We start from the raw sequence: 25,383 nt of genomic DNA, 5'->3' as shown, positions 1-25,383 counted from the left end.
GCAACAACTTCTGCTTTCAATGACTGGGCAAACATTACATTTTGCCCCTCCTAGGCCAAATCCTAGAAAGGATAGAAAACATAAAAATAATATATTACATATCTACATAAACACATTAAAAAATAAGAAGAGGGGCTTGCAATGGACAAAAAGCTATGAGAAACATACCAACAACAGAAAGTACAGGATCACACTGAAAAGGAAGACAGGAGGGTGGGTATGCAAGACAGTGAGGCCGCAGAAAGGGAAGGCGGAATGAGGCCCAACATAGTGGAATCCAGGAGCAAGAAGCGGTACCCTTAGCTGGGGTACTGCCATCAAGCTACCACACGGGGTACCCCAGACATTCCTCGCCACCCCCAGTCTTAAGCAACCCCGTTACAAATGTGAGTGCAGGAGCTCCAAGCAGATGGTCAGACCACCAGACCTTCATGAGACTGGTCACAACACCCTGCCTCTTGTGAGGTTTGTGGTTGTCAGGCCCCCACGGGAAACTACCCCAGAAATGTCCTCAGAAGGCCCTTCAACCTTTGCATGAGCACCAGTTTCCTTTTGTCTAAGAAGTCCAGCTTGCAATAATTTTGAATCTTTATCTATCAACATTTCTTCTTTGTGCCTCCTGGCTTTATGGAATGTAGATCAGGGTCATTTACTCAAATGTTACCCACAACTATGCCAAATACAGAGCCAGTTGGCAACTACTACAAACCTTTCTCCAGGTTCATTTGGAGGCAGGAAGCAGTGCTCTTTGAGCCAGGTTGAACTAGCTGTCAGTCCATCTTACTTGTCAACATTTTTGTTTAATCTGCTTACTAGCTGTGTGACTTGAACCAGCCACTTGGTCACTCGGAGCCTCAGTATCCTCTTCCTACCTCAAGGATTGATATGAGGATAAAATAGGATAATATGCTTTGCACAGTCATTGGAATATAGGAGGAGATCAATAAATGTTCAGTTGTTATTACTATTTTGAGCATTTGGGGTACTCAATGGTTTTCCCGGAAGTTAGTCTTCCTGAAGCCCTCATGGCCCATGTCTTACTTCTGTCATATACCTTGGCTGTGCCCCTTCTTCTAGCTTTTCCTTATATACTCTAGAGTAGAATTTATCTGAAAGCGTCATGTACAGGCACATTTCTTTCTGGAGGTGACATATGCTTGGATTGTAATAATTTTAGCTTTAAAGTCTCCATGTTTTCTTATGTCATATCATCAGTTAGATTTTCTAGCCACAGGATTGTATCCATTTTTGGGGAATGTTTTGGAAATCTGCCTTCCAAAGTCTAGAACCCATTTTCTTACCACCCTTAAGATTTCGTTTATGAATCCTGGGGTAAAACGGTCACTTTATGCAAAGCTTTTATCGCTTCCATTTTACCAATTAGATTTTTTTTTGTTTGTGGTCATAATCAATTCCAGAATAATCTTTCTTCCTTTGTGGCTTCCCCTGCCTGGCTAGGAGTGGAAGTTGTCAGCAGGGCACTGTAGGAATATGCCCTGTTTTCAGCAGAATGAGGCTTGTGCAAAATGCTGGAGAGCTGAGACTCTAGCCCCAGCGCCAGCCCCAGTCCCACTGCTAAAACTCCGAAAACAATTGTTCTTCCCACATTTTAGTCTCACCAGAATAGTCTCCACTGTGTTTCTCCACATGGATCCATGAGTTTCTGGGTCATCTTCTATAGTGTGATTCTGTCTGTCTTTCTTCTGAACACAGCGTCCTTCTAGTTGTATTTCAGTTGATTTATTTACCAGAGCTGAGTGTATTTTATGAGACTCTTGTTCCCTCTTTACATTAAAATTTTAGGTCATCTTGATTTTCCCTGAGTTTTATTCCTCCCTGCCTTGGTCAAGGCACAGTCTAGCTCCCTCTTTAAGCAAGTCCTTATGAAACACTTTTCTCTTTTTCTTCATGAAATGCCCTCCATCCCCAGCCAGGAATCCCTGCTGTGTCGTCAAAGGTCACAGTCCAGGAAAAAAAATAAAATGCCTTCTTCTTGCTGGTGGCTGGAGTCAGCTGTTCACAGCCCACATGATCCAGTTATTCCTTAGGTATGACAGGTGGAAGAGGTGAAAGTGCTGAGTTTTCAAGCCCTTCAGTTCCTTTTTTTTTTTTTTTTTTTTTTGACGGAGTCTCACTCTGTTGCCAGGCTGGAGTGCAGTGGCACGATCTTAGCTCACTGCAACCTCCACCTCACGGGTTCAAGTGATTCTCCTGCCTCAGCCTCCTGAGTAGCTGGGACTATAGGCTCGTGCCACCACACCCAGCTAATTTTTGTATTTTTAGTAAAGACAGGGTTTCACCATGTTGGCCAGGATGGTCTCAATCTCTTGACCTCTTGATCCGCCCGCCTTGTCCTCCCAAAGTACTAGGATTACAGGCATGAACCATGGCCCCTGGCCAAGCCCTTCAGTTCTTTAACTGAGATTTCAGACCCCAAGGCAACATTCCAAGTCAACTCCGAAAGGATTCACGTGAATCTGCAGAACGAGGAGCAGCTTGTTTTTTCTGGCAAACTCTCAATGAAATCAGCCTCAGCAGACGTTAATGGGCCCACATATTGCCTCAGCATTCAACATTCCCCTGTACACCAATGGCTTCTTAATGTGAGCACCTATGAGTCTTTGCCTGAGAACTTTCATCAGTCCATGTGGGAACAAGCAAGAAGTGTTAGGGACCCCCAAGAGCAGCCGTCAACCAATAACAGATGAAAACTCCAACTTTCCTGCCCTTCAGGTGGCACATTTCGGCAGCCTATCCCACACTGTTTCCTAAAGACCCTCTGTCAGCCTCACCCCCAATTAACCACGGTGGTAACTTGCTCAACAAGAATAACTTTCCTTGCCTCTCTGTCTTCTTTGCTTCTTTACACTCCCAAATAAACAACTGCATTCACATAAGTTTGAGGGTCTGCTTCTGCAGAACCCAGACAAAGACACAAGCTGACATGTGTTATCTGTTCATGTGTACCTTGGTTCATAGCAAGAAAGTTGGAACCATGGTTGTATACTGTATTAATTTCCTATTGCTGCTGTAACAAATTACCATAAACTAATTGGCTTAAAACAACATAAATTTATTGTTCTGTAGCTCAGAATTCTCACTGGGCTAAACTCAAAGTATTGGCAGGGCTGTTTTTGTTCCTGGAGGCCTAAGGGAAGAATGCATGTCCTTGCCTTCTCCAGCCTTTAGGGGCCACATGCATTCCTTGGCTTGTGATCCCTTCCCCCTTCTTCAAAGTCAGCAGCATAGCATATTCAAATCTCTCTTTGTTGCTCTTGCCTCCTTCTTATAAGGACTGTTGTGATCATGTTGGGCTCATCCAGATAATCCTGGATAATTTTCCTATTCAGAGATGCTTAAATTAATCATACCTGTAAAGTCCCCTTTGCCATAGAAGATAATATATTCTCAGATTTCAGGAATTAGGACATGGATTTGGGGGGAGGGGTTGATATTTTGCTATCAACGATATTCAAAGGTCCAAATTACAACTGTGAAACTGGATCTATTGCCAGCATTTACTCTGCATGGTCCATGTGGAATGTGGGTTAGTACCCCAGATCCAGGTCTTCTCCCAAATTCCTCTCCACAAGGGGCAAGCGGGCACTGTATTCCAGCTTGCCCGGAATAAGGCTGGCCTAGCTTGCTGAGAGTATGCTGATTACACTTGTCTTCTGAGGGCTGGTTTTCCCACCTATAAAATGAAAATATTTCAATCTATCTTCCAGGGGTGTTAAAAGGTTTAAATGAGATAACAAAGTTAAAATTGCTTATTAAATTATTTTTGTCTCTTGAGGTTATATATTATTTTGACTAAGTCTACACTTCTTATGTAGTGGTAAAAAAAAATTAAGTATATAATTTAAGGCTCAGTAAATACATCTTTGCCTCAATTAGCCATTTTAGGCATTAGGGATACTGAGATTTCCTGTCTAATTACCACACTCTGTTCTGCAGCTGCCTCTCCAGAGGACCCAAAGACAATTCCCTCTTCCTGATCAGATGACCTCTTGTCTCTCCTTCCAGGGAGGAATTAACTTCATTATCTGAGTGAGGAACTTAAAGCCATGGGGACTTATGTGCAGCTAATCACATGGCATGAAAGAATAGAGATTCAGTCAGGATCTACATGCATGGGAAGGGATGCTACCCAGATTAAATAGATTGTTCCCCTCAGCATTTCAGGGTCTTCTCTAGTGACTGTGTGGCAGAGGACACAGATTTACTCCTCTCTCTGGTCCAGGGCACAGAACTGGTACCAACAAGTGGAAATTGCTGGAAGGTAGCTTTCAGATCATTCCAAGGAAGGATTTTCTGGCATGTAAGGCTGTCTTATAATGAAGTGCTTCCTTTGGAAAGTAGAGCTTGGCCATACACATTGCTCAAGCTGGTGGCTCAGCAGGTATCTTAATCTATTTTGCATCACTATAAAAGAATACCCAAGGCTGCATAATTTATAAAGAAAAGAGGTTTATTTGGCTCAGAGTTCTGCAGGCTGTTACAGGCATGGCACCAACATTTGCTTGGCTTCTGGTGAGGACCTCAGGAACGTTACAATCATGGTGGAAGGTGAAGGGGGAGCCAGCGAACCACGTAGCAAGACAGAGGGAGAGTGGGGAGGTGTCGCACCCTTTGTAAACAACCAGATTTTGCAAGAACTCACTCATTACCACAAGGAGGGCACCAAGAAATTCATGAGGGATCTGCCCCCATGACCCAGACACTTCCCACTAGGCCCCACTTCCAACATTGGGGATCATATTTCAACATGATATTTGGAGGGGACAAACATCCAAATCAAACTATATCATTCTTCCCCTGGGGCCCAAAATCTTATATTCTTCTCACTTTGCAAAATACAATCATCCCTTCTCAATAGTTTTCCAAAGACTTTAACTTTTTCCAGCATCAAATGCTGGATGTCTAAGGTCCAAAGTCTCATCTCAGAATCAAGGTAAGTTCCTTCTACCTATGAGCTTGTACAGTAAAAAACAAGCTATTTACTTTCAAGATACAATGGTGGGACAGAAATCGGGTAAATATCCCCATTTTGAATGGGAGAAGTTGGCCAAATAAAAGGGGCAATAAGCCCCATACAAGTCCAAAACTCAGCAGGGCAGAAACTAAACCTTAAAGCTCCAAAATAATCTCCCTTGACTCCATGTCCTGCATCTGGGGCACACTGGTGCAAAAGGCGAGCTCCCAAAGTTTTGGGCAGCCCTGCCTCTGTAGCTGCAGGGTGCAGAGACTGTGGTTGCTCTCACAGGTTGGAGTTGAGTGCCTGTGGCTTTTCTAGGATCAGAATAAAAGCTGCTGGTGGCTCTACCATTTTTGAGTCTGCAGGACAATGGCTCCCTTCCCACAGCTCCACTAGGCAGTGCCCTGGTGAGGATTCTGTGTGGGGGCTCCAACCCTACTGTAGGCTTCTTCCTGGGCAGCCAGGCTTTCTCATACATACTCTGGAATTTACATAAAAACTGCCAACCCTACTTCATTCTTGTATTCTGTGCACCTATAGGCTTACCACCACATGGAATCCACCAAGGATTACTCTCCAAAGTGGCAGCCTCAGCTGTGCCTAAGGCCCTTTGAACTGCAGCTGGAGCAGCAGGGATAGGGAGGGAAGCCTCCTAAAGTGGCTCAGGGCAACGGCACCCAGGGCCTGGCCCTTGGAAGCCATTCAGTCCACCTAAGCCTCTGGGCCTATGATGGGAAGGGCTGCCTCCAAGATTTCTGAAATGCCTTTGAGGCCTTTTCCTCACTGTCTTGGATATTAGCACTTGGCTCCCTTTTAGTTACACTGATCTCTCCAGCAAGTGGTTGCTCCACAGACTGCTTGAATTCCTCTCCTGAAAATGTTTTTTCCTTCTCTATCACATGGCCAGTCTGCAAATTTTCCAAATTTTTATATTCTCCTTCTCTTTTAACTTTAATTTCAACTTTAACTCATTTATTTGCTCCTGTATCTGCTTGTAGGCCATTAGAAGCAGCCAGATCACATCTTGAATCCTTTGCCATTTAGCAATTTCTTCCACCTGATACCCTAGGTCAGGGGTCCCCACCCACAGGCCACAAACCAGTACCAGTCCATGGCCTGTTAGGAACTGAAGGGCAGGAAAGCTGGAGTTTTCATCTGTTATTGGTTGATGGCTGCTCTTGGGGGTCCCTAACACTTCTTTCTTGTTCCCACATGGACTGATCAAAGTCCTCAGGCAAAGAGTTGCAGGTATTGTTCATGTGATTAAGTTGCATTATATGCCATGGTTGACTCTAAGAAAGGAAGATTATTCAAGTGGGCCTGACCTAATCTCATGAATCCTTTAAATCTGGGTCTTGAGATTAGAGACAGGGGATATAAGAGACCCAATATATTAATATAAGAGGGAATCATTGCAAGGGACAGTCTCTACTGCCTACCTGAAGATGAAGGGGTCATATGGCATGCAGTGGGCAGCTGGCCTCTAGGAGCTGAGAACAAGTCCTGGTCAACAGCTAGCAAGAAGATGGAGACCTCAGTCCTGTAACTGAGGAACTAGACTCTGCCAATGAGTTCAATGAGAATGAGCTTGGATTTCTGCCCACCCCTCCCCCCGGCCCCAAAACCTCCAGATAAGAAGGACCCCTTAAATGTGGGACCTGAGCAGGGAACTCTGTCAAGATGGGCCAGGAATTTTGACCTACAGAACCATGAGCTAACAAATGGATATTACTAGGTTGGTACAAATTGATGGCGGTTTTTGCCATTAAAAGTAATGGCAAGAACTGCAATCACTTTTTCACCAACCTAAATATTTTAAATCCTTCAGTTTGTGGTAATTTGTTATGCAGCCATAGAAAACTGATACACTGACCCATAAAGCAATTCTAGACCTGTTTGCGCTTGTTCTCACCAATGGTCACCAATGACTATCATGGAGCAGCCATTACCACTATAAGGAGAACCAAGCAGGAAGAAAAGCCTTGGGTATGAGGCAGGATTAGGGGATTGAAACCAAGAGAAAGGGGAGGCACAGTAAGGCTGCACTGGCTAATTGTATGAAACAGCTGCACGAGCAGAGGAACCACTCGGAACCCAAAGCAGTCATGGGAAAGCTTGCAGCAGCCTGGTGGGGTGAGTCAGGAAAGGGGGCTTCTTTCTTAAGAGCAGGAACTATGCTTGAGATCACTGTTTGAAGGAAGAGACGTGAATACAGGCCTTTTATGAGAAAATATACAACTGGGATGACTCAAGGAGCTGAAATTTTTGAGATGAGTATAGCAATAAGAAGGTAATAGCTAACCTAAAGGAGAGAAAGATAAAGAAGGGGAGGAGGAGGAGAAGAAGGAGAGGGAAAGAGGGCTATAAGGAAAACAAAAAAGAAAGAAATATCCACAATAAAAATGCCCATACAGGGCCACGCATGGTGTCTCATGCCTGTAATCCCAGCACTTTGGGAGGTCGAGGCAGGTGGATCACAAGGTCAAGAGATCAAGACCATCCTGGCCAACCAACATGTTGAAACCCCATCTCTACTAAAAATACAAAAATTAGCTGGGCATAGTGGTACATGCCTGTAGTCTCAGCTACTCGGGAGGCTGAGGCAGGAGAGTCGCTTGAACCCAGCAGGCAGAGGTTGCAGTGAGCCGAGGTCGCACCACTGCACTCCAGCCCGGTTCACAGAGTGAGACTCCATCTTAAAAAATAAATAAATAAATAAAAATAAAAGCCTGTATCGAAGTCTTTAAGCAATTTCTATTAATTTGTGTGTTTAGGAAGCAATTCAAAATAACACAAATACCTTTTGTTAAACCCAATTGCTAGTATACAAATTTTTGTCACAGCATACTAAATTAAAACATCTCTTAACACCACAAAAAAAAGTACCTTTCTGCTTTAAATAAATTACCTTTGTAGAGCAGTGGTTATCTTATTCCGTAACAGTCAACAAATCCACCATGTTGGTGAATTAACACATTTTCCCCTTATTAGAATGAAAGATCCCAAAGACGTGAAAGAAGCAGGTATTAAAAAGGTGGTCTCCTTAGAATCTCTCAAATACAAGTTTTCCCCAGTATTAAACAACAAAACGTCACTTAGGTCAGGATTTCTAGAAATAGAACCTGAGACAGGAATTTCAAGGTACACAATTTATTGAAGGAAGCTCTTCAGGAGAAGGGGAACAGGATGGAATGAGAAAGCAGCTAATCAAGGATGTGGTCTCAGATGGATACCAGCCTCAGTCTTGTCCCAAAAATGGGCTGGGAGCTAGCCTTTTGTAGCCCTATAGAAGTTAGTTACGCTGCCTTTTGGGACTGCGATGCAAAACCTCAGGTTCAGCCAAAGGCAATTCTCTGGAGCCACTCACAGGAGCTGGGGGAGGAGTGCGAAAGCAGGTAAAGGAAATCTGAGTGGGGTCTCACTCCAACTGTGAGCAGAGTTTGAATCTTTTCCAAGGAGGTTCCTCAGCCTCAAGATAAATCAGAGGGTAGAGACAAGGGGGTATCCAATTCCATATGCCAGAAGCATACAGGTATCCAGCCCTAGCAAAACACCTGTGACACCAGTTTTAGACCTGATCTTTGATTGTTCCCCCTTCCTGATGGCCACAGTCATCACAGTTCTGGCCCTGACTTTTATGCATTCCTGTTAACTCCCAGTCCTCTCTTTAACCTTGGCTTAGAGTCTCTTGGCCTCCAGTCTCCTCCATGGCAGGCACTATATCCTGGTGAGTCCTCATCTCTGCTGGGATCTGGTTTCAAGAGACTGTAAGAATCTTTAGGCTTAGGAAAGAAATTACAGAACATTCGAACTTGAGGGACCTTCAGAGTCTCACGTAGTCTAACTTGTTATTCACAGCGGGGAAGGACCTTGCTACATGCTGGTTTAGTCTCTTGCCATAGAGTCCAAGAATTTTGTAAGCGCAGACCAGTTCAGATGTCCACTCCTAGTCTAAGTACTTGTTGTCATAGTTTTAAGGTACATGGAGCAGCCTTGTCCAGGCAGGGACTGTGGGTAGAGCGAACATCCTCCTCTGACCCAAAGGCAGCCTATCCATTGTCAAGCCAAGAGCCAATCAAATTTCCTTCTTCAAAGATATGAACTGAGATATATATAGAGAGATTATGGTTAGCAAAAATGGATACTCCCAGCACTCCAAAGAGATTATGGTGTAGAGAGGGACCAGAGGAGGTCACAGCAATATTTACAAGTCGGGTACATTTATAGCTTAAGGGGTATTCATAGAAAAACATTTATAATTATGGAGGCAATCATGAAAAATTTATGCAAGTTTCTGTTTGCTTTTACTTATCCAGATAGCAGAAAACTGGGTTCCTGGGTCCCCAGACGGGCATTTTGGTTAGGTCTTTTAAATATCCTGCTATTTCCAAATGACAATTAACCAGTTTCTCAATTTCAAAAAATCTAGCCTGCCTGTGAATTGAGTGAGGAATGGTGGAATTTGTCTAAGGAACTCAACGGTTTAATGCATTTTGCCATGGAGATTACAGCTATTGCAGCATGGGGACAGGGCTGGCTTGAAAAAAGATGAGCCCTCATTCAGCATTCTGTTCAGGCAGCTGCCCATTATCCAGGGGGTGGATGATCCAGTTTGGGGATTTTTCATGCCTCTGGCTTCTCCTCCCTTCTACTGTCTGCCCTTTGGCCACATTACAGATCAAATTAGCATGTCTTTGAGAGGATAGAAGGGGAAGGGACAGGTAGAATTCAAATTGGTCAATTTTGTAGCTTGTTCGCTGCTCTAATACATGAGATCAAAACCAAAGGCTAACGTGGGGTTTTGGATTATCAGTGGATTATATTTAATCTATACCAGACCTCCCCTCCATTACTAGAGAAATTGAAGTCTGATGGGGACTCTCTGTATTTCATATGGATGCCAGAGCTCAGCACATAGAGGCTTGTCCAGAATCTCAAACACATACATGTTAGAAGTTTGGAGCTGGAAGGGGACTTAGAGATGATCCAGCCTTGGAAAATCGAAGCTCGGAAATCTGAAGCAATGTGCTCAAGTCATACCATGAGATGGTTGCCAGTAGTTAGTGAACAACTTGAGAGGAGACCTGAAACCAGTCAATTTTAAAGTGACATAACTGACAGGTTGATATGTGAGATATTAATTAAATGTGCTCCTTCATGACCCCTGGTGGCTTCTTGTTGGGACTCTCCATCAAATGGAAACTAAAATCAGGATCATCCATTGCTGCAGACATCCCCCCAGCACTGAGAGCAGAGACTCCTAACCCTAAAGTTGCTGAAGAACACAGCTCTGAGTTTGAGACTAGACAGACTTGATGCAAAGAGGTAGCAAGAGACAGGTTTTCCCTCTGCCTGAGGAGAGAAGAGTTTAAAGATCAAGAATGAGGAGTGATACATTCCATCATACACACACAGAGGTTGTCATCATCATCATCATCATCATCATCATCATTATCATCATCATCATCAAAGGAAGGAGCAAGAAATGGGAGAGGGCTCCTCATGAGGGTTGGGGACAGCTGAGAGAGAAGAGGAAGTCCTTTGCTTCTCTTCCAGAGGTTTCTGACAGTGGCAATCTCATGGAACTACCTCATTGGAGCCAGCAGAGTGTTAGAGAGCTGGTACAGGAGAGGTACAGGAGGCAGGCATCAGGCTGTCTTCAGCCCCCAAGTGGTGTGGAGGAGACTCTGCAGGTCCCACATAGCCAGCAGAAAGAGTCAGCATGCTCTTGAAAGTTGCCAGATGAGTGAGGTAAATTCAGGAAGACAAACACCAAAAAAGGGTGCAGCTTATATGGTGGTTGGGATAGGTAGAGGAAGGGAAGCATGGCTGATTTGATTCTAAGAGAACTTTTTGGAAACCAGACCACCCACTTGCCACACCCAGAATGTGAATTACATGAGCAACACTCCTCAGCAGACTGCCCACGTCCAGTCCACCCGCACGGAGAAGGTGGTTACCACCCTGCATGCAGACACCCAAAGTAGAAGAGGTCAAGGTGGCTGCTCCCTCCCACACATCCAATCAGGAAGACCTCCAGTCCCTCCCACACATCCAGTCACGAAGACCTCCAGTCGCCACCTGCTCCTCAGAGACTAAGTCAGGACAAAACAGGGGGAGAGGCAAGAAATCCCACAGTCATTTTGGGCTAGACTGCGACCAAATTGCAAATTGCAGATCCTAAGTTAACCCTAACAATGACTGGAGTCATTACACAAACTGGATGATGTTTCCTGCCACCCAGTAGAATTGGGGCTTATATTCCATGGGGAGAAAGAAAACGAGTTTCGTCACTGTACTTGGTGTCTGGGGGGCTGCTTTAACTGCGAAATTCCATATCCAAGACAGTCCTTTATGGGGTAGCAGTCCTCTATTTCCTGAAAATCAAGTAAGAGAGGCAGAACCCCACACTCAACCTCCAGGGACAAACCGGTAGGAGGAAATGAATATTCAGTAAGCACCTGTTATGTCCCCGCCCTGTAGTAAACACCTTCGCCATCCTTCGCGTCGTTTCTATCTGTAATGTCTCTGCAAAGAGGAAGCGCTCATCTTTGTTTTAGGGAAATGCAGCTAGGACCTAAGAGCTACATTTACATCGGTCTCAGTGATGCCAAAGCCCTTTCCTCTTCCGCCAAGCTGCCTCGGGGCAGAACTTAGGCTGAGAAACATCCTCAACCCCAGCCTCATTCCTCCCTCCGCACACTCCCGCCCTGAGTGCTTTAAGAGTAGGACAGTCAGCAGCTGAGCACACAAATGCAGCCCTGTCTGGGAACAGGGAGTCCAAGGGGATGCAGCGGTGGCCTTTGGAGGGGTCAGTGACAGCTGTGTAATCGGGGAAGCACCTTGTCCAATTGGAAGCCCACCCTCCCTTTGAACTATGCGCAGTCCCCCCCAGCTGCCTGCCTCATGCTCCCTCCTCCCAGGCTCTGGGTTGAGTTTTTTCCTTGGCAAATCACACCATTCCGTTGGGAGGGCGGCTTGCTGAGTTTGGCAGTGTTGACACAGCAGTCTCTGGACACGTTCCGGGAAAGCAGGCTACAGCATGTGAGATGAATTTTCTCCTGAACTGTGTGGTTTCCAATGTGTTAGAAAAACAAACTTGGAGAAGTCTGTTTGGCGTGTGTGCATGTGTAGACCCCACTTCCGGAGTCGAAAATGCTGTTGGCCTTCGCCCTTGTTACTTAAAAAAAAAAAAAAGAAAAAGAAAAAAGAAAAAAAAGTCCGTCCTCCCAGCGTCTGGTTCCCTGAAACCTGAGGCAGCGTGGACAATGGGAGCTCTTTCAAGTCGCAGCCCCAGGGGCCACGTGACTGCGCCTTTGTCCCGGGAGTGGAGGCAAGTGGAAGCTGCCTGGGTGTCTGGACATTGGAGCCCTTTCAGTGTTGCTGAGCTGCTGGGCCTCACCTCTCCACCGCCTGCCTCCAGGCCCTTGGCTACCCCTCTTCCTCCCAAACATCCAGTTCCTGTTCCCAAAATAACTGCCCACAGGAAACTGCCTCGAGGTGGAGCCTCTGCAGTGGGTGAATTCTTAGCGCCTCTGCAGGGATCTCGGAACCTGGTAGGGCCAGTGAAGAGAGCAGACTGCCTATCACTGCTACAGTTCACAAGCTGTGATGCCAGGAGGGCCGGCAACACCCACTCTTCATGCTCCTCCCATCCCATAACTTCTGTTTTTCCCATAAAAGCACGGCCAGGTAGCAGCCAAGTCTGACTCCTTTCACTGCTTTTCCATCCTTCAGGAACGGTGCTCAAGTACTTTTGACCTTCCGATGCACTGGCCAGTAATGCCTTCTTTCTCCACAGGGCCTGTGGCTACCTGGCCACAGGGCAGTGAAAGCACTCCGGCTGGAAACTACTGCTCCCTCACCTCCCATCTTCCCATGAAACAAGCCAAAGAAGCCCCCTTTGTTGCAGAAGAGAGAGGTCCCCGCTCCTCCTTGCCAGGGAGAGAGGAGGCAGAGCTGACTCTGGAATCAGAGTCCTGGAGGGGAGTCATCCTCGGCACTCTAAGTGATAGGATGCGCACGAGGGGGTCGCTCATCTAGATTTCATCAGTGTAGTTAAAGTAGGTGTTATCCAATTCTCTAAGCCAGTGATTCTCAACCCCAGCAGCAGCACACCGGGATCACTGGGGACCTTTCACTACTTCTTTACCCAAGCAACCTCCAAACCGAGAAAATAAGAACCTCCAGGGGGTAGTACCAGGCACTTGTATTTTAAAAAACCCCCCAGATGGTTCCAGCATGCAGCCAAGTTTGAGAACCACTGGCTTAACAGTCCTTCTCAAACTCATATATATGTGAACCACCTGGGATCTTGTTAAAAAAATAAGTTCTGATTCAGCCTGAGATTCTGGAGGCCTAACAAGGAGTGCTGACTCCGCTGGTCTATAGATCACACTTCAAGTAGCCAAGCCTAAGAGTCTGTAATGATACCCTGTACCTCTCCCTGGTTGAATGGGCAGAAACAACAAGGAGATAGGATGGGAGGGTCTATAGAGGACTTGTGGACTTCTAGGTCTTGAAGGGATTGCTGAGATAGAAGTCACATCCATGCATTTGGGAAATCTCTTCAATGGTGGTCAGTGGGATTGTGTCTGAATTCAGGATAGAGTAAAATATAAGCTTCACCCTTCAAAGCTTGGATGAGAGAAATGACATGGGAGGAAATCACCTCCTGTCTTCCAGCTCTTGGCCTGACGCTAAGGATAGTGACGGTCTTACGCTGACACACAGAGTGACATAAAGCCCTATTTGGGATTGTCAAAAACCATCTGGCCTGAAGAGGGCCATGGGATCTCAGGGAACTCAGGCAATGAGGGGGATGAGGCAAATGTGGTTCCTCCTCTCAGGGTGTCTCGGTGTTTCACATACAGCTGACGTGCTCTGCCTACAACAGGGAAATCCTTTTTGTTGCCTATTTCCTTTCTGATTCAGAGCTAGTCAGTGCCTTCAAAAATACAAATAACATCAGAGCCTCATAACAGGTTTCTCAGAGTTACACAGCCACAACATCCAGAGCCTTTGAGCCACAGTAACAGACCCTCTGGTCTAAAGGACCAAAGCAATAAGGCACTGACACAGGTGGGATTTGAGACTCATAGTTCTCCCCAAGCCTCATTTTCTCATTGGTAAGATGGGCGTAACAAAAGTATATACCTTTTCAGATTATATGAAAATTAAATAGTGTGTGTAAAGCACATTGCACAACAGTTGGTAAATAGTAAATGCTCAATAAATGCTAGCTGCTATATTATTATTATTATTAAAAGAATATTCATCTCATAGAATGTGAAAGCTAGCATAATGCTTAGCACATAGAAGATGTGCAATAAACACTTGCAAAATCTAAGCCAAAGATAAGTTTTTCTTTTATGCTCCCTTTTGCTTTCTTAGGGTATCTATCAGCCTTTAGTTGGTTTCCATCTTCCTGCCCCTTCTTTAATCATCCTGCAAATGCAGAGAAGGTTTAGAATGCAAATTCTCCCTGGAAGAAGTGTGACAACTGCCTGCTTTACAGAAAAGAGCTCTTCCTGGTGGGGGCGGGGGGAGGAGGAAAGGATAGGACTTGGGAAAGGAGCTCTTATTTACAGAGACCCTGTAAGTGAAGAGCGCAATACCAGGTGCTTTATAGACATTACCTCAGTCAATGCCAGAGTCCTTTCCTCCTTACATACAAAGGAAGGGGCAGCATCTTCTTAAGTGGAAATACCTCCCTTTGCATGGTAACACTCTGCACACATCCATGCTCATACAGAGTATGGTTTGAGGAATCATTTCTTCATCACTGAAAGTTTCTGCCTTTGTTGGAAAACACATCTTTCCCTCTTAAGTCTTGGAGGATTAAGTCTCGAGGAGTAAGTCCAGTAGGCTCAGAGTGTCTCTCTGAATTTAAATACAAAGGAAGACGTCTATGGAAAGGTTGGAGCTAGGCAGGAGCCATGGCTCTGGAATGTGACAGCACAGGGCACAAGGAATTGCAGTGTTCCCTCTTGGAGTTCTCCTTCCTGATAACCGTGTGTAGGAGGGATCTGCTTTCTGCCAAGCGTGGTCTCTGCATGTCTGGAGACATTTGGGGATGGGAAGTAGTGGGGCAGGCCTTCTGAAGACCACAGAACCACATGGGAGGAAAGCATCTGTGATGGCTCATTTTATCTCAATCTGACTTGGTTAAGGAATGCCCAGATAGCTGGAAGAACATCACTTTGGGGTTTGCCTGTGAGTGTTTTAGGAAGAAATGAGCATTTTTATCAGTAGACTGAGTAAAGAAGATTCCCCTCACCAATGTGCCATCATCCAGTCCATCGAGGGCCCTGCTAGGACAGAAAGGCAGAGGAAGTCTGAATTTGCTCTTCGCTTAGGCTGAGACTTCCATCTTCTCCTTCCCTCAGACATCAGTGCCCTAGTTTTTGAGTCTTCTCACTCAGATTGGGATGTATGCCACTGGCTCTCTTGGTTCTCAGGCCTTTGAGTCTGGACTGGACCTATGTGACCTGGGCTTCTAGTTTGCAAATAGCAGATTGTGGAACTCCTCAGCCTTCATAATGGCATGAGACAATCCTTCCTAATATGTCTTTTTCTGTGTATCTAGATATAGTCTATTGGTCTATTGGTCCTAGTTCTCTAGAGAACCCTGACTACTACTCCATCTACATGGTGGGTCATGCTTGGCCTTGATTATTAGAAGCAGAATGATGTGGAGTGATTATTAGAAGCAGAGTGAAGTACAGTGTAGTGGCTGGCCCTGGGTCTGGCCCCACCCAGCCCCATGGATTCATGTGATCGCTGGAAGAAAGAGTGCTATGTGGGAAAATGGAAAGGGCTGTCGAATGAAGAGTGGCGAAGTGCTGGAGCACGAGCAGCCCAGCTCTGGCTGTCCTTGGTCTCCATGTGAGGCAGAGTGGAGAGGTGCCTTCATCTTCTCCATGTTGCCATAGGCCATTATGCATTTTGTCATATGGAAGGCTCTAGCACTTTCTCTGGCTAGGGTGGCAGCTATCAGCGTGGGGCAGAAGCAAAACCTGGAAGAGGTGGCCATGCCCAGCAAGCATGGCAGTGCACAGGACAGGCTGCAGTGCCCAGTAGGAGGGAAGGAAGAAGGTGCCCACTATGCAGAGAAGGACCCACTGGAAATGAGAGTGGTGACCAGGAAAACCGCAGTGACCAGTGAGAGGAAAGAAGAGCAGTGCCCTGCAGAGGCCCAGCCTGGACCACAAGCCAGAGAAAGAGACAAAGGAGCCTGGGGGAACGTTGTGTGGCAGCTGAATGGACTTGGGCTCGAGCTCCCAAAAGACACCAATAAATATAATATGGGGAGGCTTTGACAGGAGCTGAACTCCTGTCATGGCTGGTGGTAGGTGGAGTGATTTCTGCTGAAGTCTCATTTTTAACCCTGGGGTTCCTGGAATGCCGAAATATTTGTCACTACCCTAATATCATTGGGATGAAGCCTCTTTTCTGTACATGGCTGTGAGCACAGCACTCACGCCTTCATCCTCCCCACCCCCTCCCTCCCTCTCTCCTTTATCTCTTTGGATTTTTGTCTGCCTCTGTCACCATCCCTCCATCTCCGTTGTCTGTCCCTCTCATCCCTGCCTCTATCCTGTTCACCCTATTTCCCATTCCCTACACTATTGCCTGACTCATGGTAGGCATTTAACAATTTTTTAAACTTCATATTATGGAAAATTTCAAACATACACAAAAGTTATGGAATAATATAAGGAACCACCATGTTCCCATCACCCAGTTTTAATAATCTTTCATTGACATCCTCACCCACCCCTCCCTGCATGTTATTTTGAACCAGGCTCAGGCATTGTATCATTTTACCCCTAAACATTTCAGAAAGTGTCTCTAAAAGATAATGGCTCGATTAAAACATAACAATACCATTAACACACTCAATAGTTAGGAATAACTTCTTGCTATTATCAAACACTGAATCAGTGCTTCAGATTTATTCAACTGACTCCACTTTTTTTTTTTTTTTTTACAGTTTGTTCATTCAGATGAGCATCTAAATAAGATTCATACATTGTGTTGTGTTAATAAGTCTTGTTAGGCTATCATCACCAAATATTTTTTGGCTGACCACATCTCTTTCTGTTTCTCTGTGTCTTTCTATTTTTCTGTCTTCCCTTCCAGAAACATCTTGGTTTCTGCAGGCTTGGTTTCTGTCTGTCTAGGTCTGTTTCGGTGTAACTTTATCTCTCTGTGAATATTTTTTCTGTCTGTCTGTGCCTTTATCTGTATCTTACTCTCCTCTCTCTCTCTCTTTTTCTCTCTCCCTCCTTCCCAAGTCCTGTCTGTCTTTGGGTCTCACATGCGCGCGCACACACACACATATACATGCACAGCCAGGATATCCTGTAAGGGAGTCCTGCACACACCTGTGGCTGAAAGTGTATGAACTTGGAGCTGAAGAAATAAACAAGGTCCCTAGCTTAAACATGAGTGCAGCTTTATCGAAGCGTCTTCTGCTTTTTGTGCTATATCCCTTCCACTGGCTTTCTTAAGACTCTCTTGTTATTTAGTCCTCCTTCAATAACCTGCACATAAGAGACAGGACCAAAACAAATTAACAAATATGATGGCTGAATGTCCTGCACAGAAGTCCATGGTGTTTGTTACTTTATCTGTTGTTCCAAGTAAAATTCCTGAAGGATCACAGCTTGGTGAATTCTTAAAACACTGTCTGTAAAGAAAGCTGCTGAAATAGAATGCTTGTCAACTAAGTGCTACTTCACATCAATCACAGGGATGGCTCTGAGTTTTGAAAGAAATCTTTTACAAAGTCTTAAATTATTTGTTAGAGCTGGAGGCAACAAACCCAGTGTTTTTCCATTCTTTTCTGTAGTGGAATTCTTTTTTGAATAAAGTCTTACATAAAACCCAAATATATAAAATGCATAAAAACAGAACTTAGTAAGTGTGGGTTGGTGGTTGGAGGGTGAATTGCTATGGAAAATAACTTAAACAAAGCAAAATAACAAAAACCGACCTGACCAAACTTATTTTGCAAGGAAGTGTGCATTAGTATAGAACCAACAGCAGAATCCAGCACCTCCTACCTTACTCCTTGCAGGCAAGTTCAGAATTTCACGGAGACCTTGAGTCTAGGGCTTTTAATATTTTTCAGGTAACCATTTTGGAAAATGAACTGAGCCAAATAGTCATTTTGGAGGTTTCAAGTCCTCAAAACTTTGAGCCATGGCCCCTTTGTTTCCTAGGGCAGAATCTGTTGATTGACTCCTTGGCAAATGACTATTAGCAGAACAACTTTAGAGTCTGATTATCAAGGTCAGAATTGCAGGATGTGAGTCTGCCTCTTAGGAGAGTTGCCTGTGCTTGTGGGAAGGTGAGTCCTGTATGTTTGGATAACAGAGCTGGAGAGTCAAAGATGAGAATAGTGACACTCCTTGATTAGGGACAGTTGCCATGAACCCACTTTGAAATGGAAATTCCAAGTGATGGGAAGAAACATGCTGGATGAGAGGCAGCTTGGATGCCTGGTCTGCAGCTACACACCTAGGACCCTAGAGAACCCACAGATGAAGCTGTAAACCTGGAAGAGACTCAAAGCGCTTGCTGTCTGCATACGTGCATCTCCAGGGGTGCTGCCAATGAGAGCTGCTGAGGAGGCAGAAGTCTCTGGTTCATACTGAAGGTTGACTGTAAGTAAGCTCAGGGAGAATGACTGCATACAGCTGCGAGACTTGAGAAAACTCACTCAGCTCAATATTGGATTGAGTTTTGGGGACCAGTGAGGTATACTAGAAAACACATGAGCTTCAAGGCTAGAAAGACTGAGTGTGTATCCCAACACCATCACTTTCTTTTATTATTATTATTATTATTATTATTATTATTATTATACTTTAAGTTCTAGGGTACATGTGCATAACATGCAGGTTTGTTACATATGTATACTTGTGCCATGTTGGTGTGCTGCACCCATCAACTCGTCAGCACCCATCAACTCGTCATTTACATCAGGTATAACTCCTAATGCAATCCCTCTCCCCTCCCCCATCCCCATGATAGGCCCCGGTGTGTGATGTTCCCCTTCCCGAGTCCAGGTGATCTCATTGTTCAGTTCCCACCTATGAGTGAGAACATGCGGTGTTTGGTTTTCTGTTCTTGCGATAGTTTGCTAAGAATGATGGTTTCCAGCTGCATCCATGTCCCTACAAAGGACACAAACTCATCCTTTTTTATGGCTGCATAGTATTCCATGAACACCATCACTTTCTACTTGAGTGACATTGGGACTATTACTTAACCTGCTAAGCCTTGGTTGCCTCGTCTGTAAGTAAGGATGATGCCACTTACCTAGTTCACAGCATATTTGCACAGTTGACTCTCAGCAGCCTTGCAAAACTGGTCTTGCAATGCCTGCTAGTCAGTGAAGAAACTAAGATCCAAAAGGAGTCCCCTTCTCAATCTCACTTACCTGGTGAGTGTCCCAGGTGAGCAGATCTTTGCTTCGCTCCTGGTCCACGATTTATCCACCACCCCATGCTGCCTCTTGTCTAATCTTCAGTTGGACAAATAAAAACACAGAGGCCAAGAACTGCATTAAAGAACAGCCAAGATTCAAATTTATAGAGAAAGAAAATATATTGGTAGTTGCCTTGGGCTGGGGTGGAAATTGAGATTAATTGTAAGTTGGCACAAGGGATCATATTGAAAACCTCGTAAAATTGATTCATAGTGATTGTTGTACAACTCTATAAATTTACTAAAAATGCATTGAATTATACACCAGAAATGTATAAATTTTATAAGTAAAATATACTTTGCTAAAGTATAGCATACATATATTGCTAAAGCTGTTTTAAAAAGCCAAGATTACAAAATACATTTTTTTTTTTTTTTTTTTTTTTTTTTTTGAGACGGAGTCTCGCTCTGTCGCCCAGGCTGGAGTGCAGCGGCCGGATCTCAGCTCACTGCAAGCTCCGCCTCCCGGGTTTACGCCATTCTCCTGCCTCAGCCTCCCAAGTAGCTGGGACTACAGGTGCCCGCCACCTTGCCCGGCTAGTTTTTTGAAAATACATATTTTCTTAGAAAGAATTGTCTATTTTACCAATCATATTTGGAAGTCATTCATATTAGTTTATTTCTTTTAAAATGTGTGCCCTGTAATTACTGATTTGAAAAAATAGAAGGGTCCAATTTCCTCTACAGTAGTCATTCATTAGCAACACAGTTAATATTGGCTCCATTTTATTCTCCTCATTTGTAAGACTACAGTTTGGCAACCATGAGATTGGTCAATATTAGAAGTACCACTTGTTAACAGCTGGTACAGGAGGTGGCACATTGTGGGCTCTCACTAGTAGCAGGGTTAGAGATCTGGAAACTCCTATATACCCTAAGATCACAGGATAAGGAATTAGCAGTCTGCATGGCTGTTGTGACAACTAGCAATACTGTATGAAGGCAGGTACCACCCTGTCTGACACTCAGTAAATCAAGGCAATGAGCATTTTTATACCAACCCAGGGCTACTGAGTCACTGGACTTCACTTGTGCTGCAGAAACCCTCACTCCCATGTCCCCATTCTAGCTGGATGAATCCTAGCCTTTTATTTCAATTTAATTTTTTTTTTGAGACATGGTCTTGCTCTGTTGCCTAGGTTGAAGGGCAGTGGCACAGTCTTGGCTCACTGCCTCCTGGGTTCAAGCAATTCTTGTGCCTCAGCCACCTGAGTAGCTGGGATTACAGACAAACACCACCACACCTGGCTAATTTTTGTACTTTTAGTAGAGACAGGGTTCCACCATGTTGGCCAGGCTAATCTTGAACTCCTGGCCTCATGTGATCCACCCACTTTGGCCTCCCAAAATGCTGGGATTGCAGGTGTGAGCCACTGCACCCGGCCAAATACTAGCCCTTTAGAAGGCTGCATTGTTGTCAGTAACATATGGGAGTGTTCCATCACTAATTTTCGCCAGTGAAGGATGAGAAGGAGAAAATCCAGCAAGGTTGTATTTTGAGAAAGAGCGACACTTGCAGGGTGCAAATATGAAGTTTATAGTTAGTATTTTGTGGTGGCTGATTCCATTTCTTCATTTAATTGTAATTGAAAATGTGACAAAGCAACTCTTCATTGTTGTTGTTGTTGTTGTTGTTGTTGTTTGAGATGGAGTCTCGCGCTGTTGCCCAGGCTGGAGTGCAGTGGCACGATCTCGGCTCACTGCAAGCTCCACCTCCTGGGTACACGCCATTCTCCTGCCTCAGCCTCCCGAGTAGCTGGGACTACGGGCGCCCGCCACCACACCTGGCTAAGTTTTTGTATTTTTAGTAGAGATGGGATTTCACCGTGTTAGCCAGGATGGTCTCAATCTCCTGACCTCGTGATCCACCTGCCTTGGCCTCCCAAAGTGTTGGTATTACAGGCGTGAGCCACCGCGCCCAGCATTGTTGTTGTTGTTTAAAGGAAGTGATTTTTGTGGTTTGGTGACCCTGGTACATTTTTCAGAGTGGCCTGGCCACGCATTGGTACTGGTTGGTGCCTTTGGTTGGAACAGCCAGTTTCAATGTTGGTATGTGGGCTAGCATATTACTGCAGCTCTGGGAGATATGAAGTGTGTCTTCAGGGTCTTAGAGGCTAACACTGAGAAGCTGTAAGCTTTTCTTTTTCTTGGCTTTGATAGCAATGACCATTGACCTAACACCAGGAATCCTGTGTCTCCAGTGGAGAGTGAAACCAGGATTAAAGTGGAAAATCTTGGGGGCCCAGGTCACCACATGTACGCTCCAGGGGTTGCATTCCTTATCTGTGAATGGAGCCTGCTGGGCTGACCATGGAGGACCTGAGGGAGGGGGCTGAGAGCTCAGACTGACTGATTGGATGTCTGTGTTCCAAATTCCTGCATCCATGAGTCTGAGACATTCCTGCTCCTCACTGTATTCCATATGGTTGCCCCTCTGCCTTTATGGGGATACTCCTGACATTTATTGTCTCCTCTATGCCAGGCACTGTTTTGAGCTGTTGCACTACTGTTAACTTACTCAGTTCCCACTACAGCCAGCTGAGGTTTATCTGCCTTTCTATCTATTGAGCGTCTCAATGGGGTTGTGCATTAATACATGCAAATATATGTGGTTTGTATTAATACATGCAGATATACGTGTATGTGTGTGAATATATATACATGCATGTATATTGCATGTATATGTATACATGAATATTCCAAATTGCAACAACTCTACCTACTTCATTGCCAGAAATTCTCATAAATTTTTCTCCAAAATACAAAGTTAGTGCTCACTGCTTTGGCTTGCGGAAGGGCTGGATGGCGGTAGCCTTACTTGAAACTGAGCTCAGCAACTTCTGGCTCCCAACATCCTTGCCAGCCTCTGGCTTCAGTTACTTCAGTGTCTGCCAGGCTGCTGGGGGAGAGGAGAACCAGCGATCTGTGGTGCTTTTCAAACCTTCTGGTAAGATCACAGGAATTTGGTTTTTACCAAACCATCCCCTCCCACTGGCACTGAGATCTTACTCCTCAACCCTGCAGTCACTGCTAAGCCGCCTGCTTCTGAAAGCTCAGGTAGAGACCCTTCTTTCTCGTCCTAAGGATTTCACATGGTGAGAAACAGGACACTCATCCCTCTGTATCATCCTCGCTGAGGGGTGCTCCATGGCTGAACATCTGATCCCCTAGTGTCACAGCTCATAGATAGGTTACAACAATGACAGTACACACTGGTGGCCATTTGGTCTGGCATGTGCCCTTGGGGTGGTGGATCTGGGCATATGCTATATCTGGGAGCAGCAGCCTGCTCCAGTGAACCCTCAAGGGAATGCGGTTTACTGAAACAAATGTACTAAGCCCTCAGGGAGGCTGCTGCCCTCTCTTGTAACTACTTTCCTATAATTTGATTTACCTTTGAAACTCGATGTCAAGTGAGTGACCAGCATCCCAGTCCCTTTCTCCCAGAGTTTTCATGGCCTCTGGGAAAATTCTTGCAGCAGAAATGTATTAGGAAAGGAGATCTGCTGTCCTTCAGGAGGCATCATTTAGTCCCTAAATACTGAGTGTACTAGAAAAGAAGACTGAACTCCACTCACCCACATCTTTTGATTCTTAGGCCTTCAGTCACCAAAATTTAGGCTCTCAGTTAGAAAACTTTAGCTCAATGAGGTTAAATTACTGGCCCAAGATGGTATGACCTATCAAGGGCTTTGCATCAACCTACATTGCTTCTAGGACCAGCTGTGGCTATAAAGAAAAAGAAACCTCAGATGTGTTTGGAGCCCTTGGTACTATTCAGGTTGCTGCAGAAACAGGAGAACAAGGATTTGAGGGCAAGTTGTTTATTCGGGAAATGATCTCAGAAATCACCAGTCAAAAACTAGGAAAGTAAGAGAAGCAGACAGAACAAGCAGGGTACCTTAATAAGCAGGTTATCACAGAGCAAACAGGGCTTTGAGGAAGCGCTGGAGACTGTAAAGGGTTGATCCTCAAACTCATGCGTGCATCAAAATCACCTGGAAGGGATATTGAAACTGACTGCTGGGCCCCACCCTCAGAGTTTCTGATGAGTAGGTCTGAAGTGAGTGGGCCCTGCAAATCTGCATTTCTTTCAGGTTCTCGGGTGATGCTGATGCTGCTGGCCCTGGGACCGTACTTTTGAGAGTAACAGTGAAGCACATGCCTCAGAGTGGTCCTGCCTAGAGGTAAAGAGTTGCATATTCATCTGTCACTTCTCATCTGTCATTGACTGAAGGCTGCTCCTGGGATGTTTAACTCCTTGGTGCCTTGCCTACTCACCACGCATAGCCCTGCAGCCAGAGGTAGCACTCAGGCTGAGTAACAGGCACCGCTGTAAGGAGCCACCGGGTGTCAGAGAACAGAGGGTGTGGGGGCCACACCACCTGAAGGAACAGTGTATCTCTGTGGCCCCAAATCATAATACCCTAGTTAGGGAGGCAGAAAGAACCCTAAACCATAGCGACAAAAAAAAAAAAAAAAAAAAAAAAAAAAGCACTAGTGTTCCAGCTGCTCTTGTACTCATGGTTGTGTGACCTCAAGCAAATCTCTTACCCACTCTAGGACCCCAGCTAGAAGATTTCCAAGGTCATATCTGTCTTGAAAATCTCAACTTTCTGTCCACAAAAGCCTTGCAGCCTGACAGCTAAATCCAAGTTATCATATTCAGCCACAGCCTGTGAAAACGTTCAGCCCTAGCCAGAGCTCTGAGAAAGCAGAGGTTTGAGAAAGCACTAATGTTCACATTTGTTGCCCCTGCCCACTCTTTCCCTGCAAGGTGCTACTTTGCTCAGGCAAGTGTTGCCTCCAGAGTGCCAAGCAGTGTGCTCCACTGCCCTCAGGCTCGCTAGGGTAGACATCCTGGGTGGGGCTCTCAGCCCGCTGGCCCCCAGCACCAGGCTCACTGCCTTCCTCTGAGTCCTTGGCAGGTGTATCAAACATTAATGAGCCACGTAGTCTCAATCAAGGAGGGCTATAAAACTATGCATTTTATTTTAATGAGTTATGCAGTTAAAACAATAAGCTGCTTAAGCTCTTCATTTGGGGTAGGATGATGCATTAGGGCAGACTTAATTGTTCTCCTACCTCCCACCTTTCCCTGAACAGCCTAGCAATGACCACTGACTGCTTGTTGAGCACCACTGGTTGATCTTTCTTGGCACCTGGTCATAAAAATCAAACCTGGGCTTTCCCAGGGTACTGGAAAGGGCAGCTGATGTAGAGGAAATACATGAGGCTTACATGCAGATAAACTAATGTAGTGGGCATCTATGGGTTTATCTTCCAAGTAGCCAGAAGCCCTTTTGTCAGAAACGGTTCCCAAATTTTCCTTGGAAATCTCACGTCTCCCCCTTCTTAATCCCAAAGGTTTGAGACAGTGAGGCCCACCTGATCCCAGCCAAATCAGCATATTTCATAACTCCAGTCCAATGACTAACTCAGAGATGAGCACATGACCTAAGTCATCCAATCAGAGTTTATCCTGGGACTTCTGCTGAGTCAACCAGGAAAGAGACACTTTGTTTATGCTAAACCTGGAGCTGTGAGGATGAGCATGTGAAGTTTCCAGGGGTCACCATGAGAGACAGCCTGCCTGAGAATGAAGGCAATCTGAAAGGCAGCGGAGCCAAGACGGGGGGAGAGGCAGCTTCTTAGGGACATTTTTCAAGTGCCTTGATCCAATTGTCCCCGATAGCTGTGCCTACCCTTAGACTTTTCAGGCATGTAAGCCACAAATAACCTTGTTTCCTCAAGACATTCTGTGTCTTGTATCTGGAAGAATTGGGTCTAGCATATTTGTGTTCACATGATACCCTGCTCTTGCCACAGCTAGCTGTGTAACCTTAGGTAAAATCCTGACCCCCACCCCTCAAGACCTCCACTCCTGCTGTGCCTCTCAGGTGCCT

General features: G+C 45.3%; 1 long non-coding RNA gene across 1 annotated transcript in view; it reads right to left on the bottom strand.

Annotated features, from left to right (window-relative positions):
- Positions 1 to 25,383, bottom strand: part of LOC114676327 (uncharacterized) — a 93,680-nt gene that overhangs the window by 46,176 nt on the left and 22,121 nt on the right. Inside the window, exon 2 of the long non-coding RNA XR_003727262.1 lies at positions 19,431 to 19,514. This is a non-coding gene — a long non-coding RNA (uncharacterized LOC114676327). The remainder of the gene's footprint in view (positions 1 to 19,430; positions 19,515 to 25,383) is intronic.

This window comes from Macaca mulatta, chromosome 2 (genome assembly GCF_049350105.2).
Source record: "Macaca mulatta isolate MMU2019108-1 chromosome 2, T2T-MMU8v2.0, whole genome shotgun sequence".
Taxonomy (NCBI): Eukaryota; Metazoa; Chordata; class Mammalia; order Primates; family Cercopithecidae; genus Macaca; species Macaca mulatta.
This window is presented reverse-complemented; position numbering and strand designations above follow the sequence as displayed.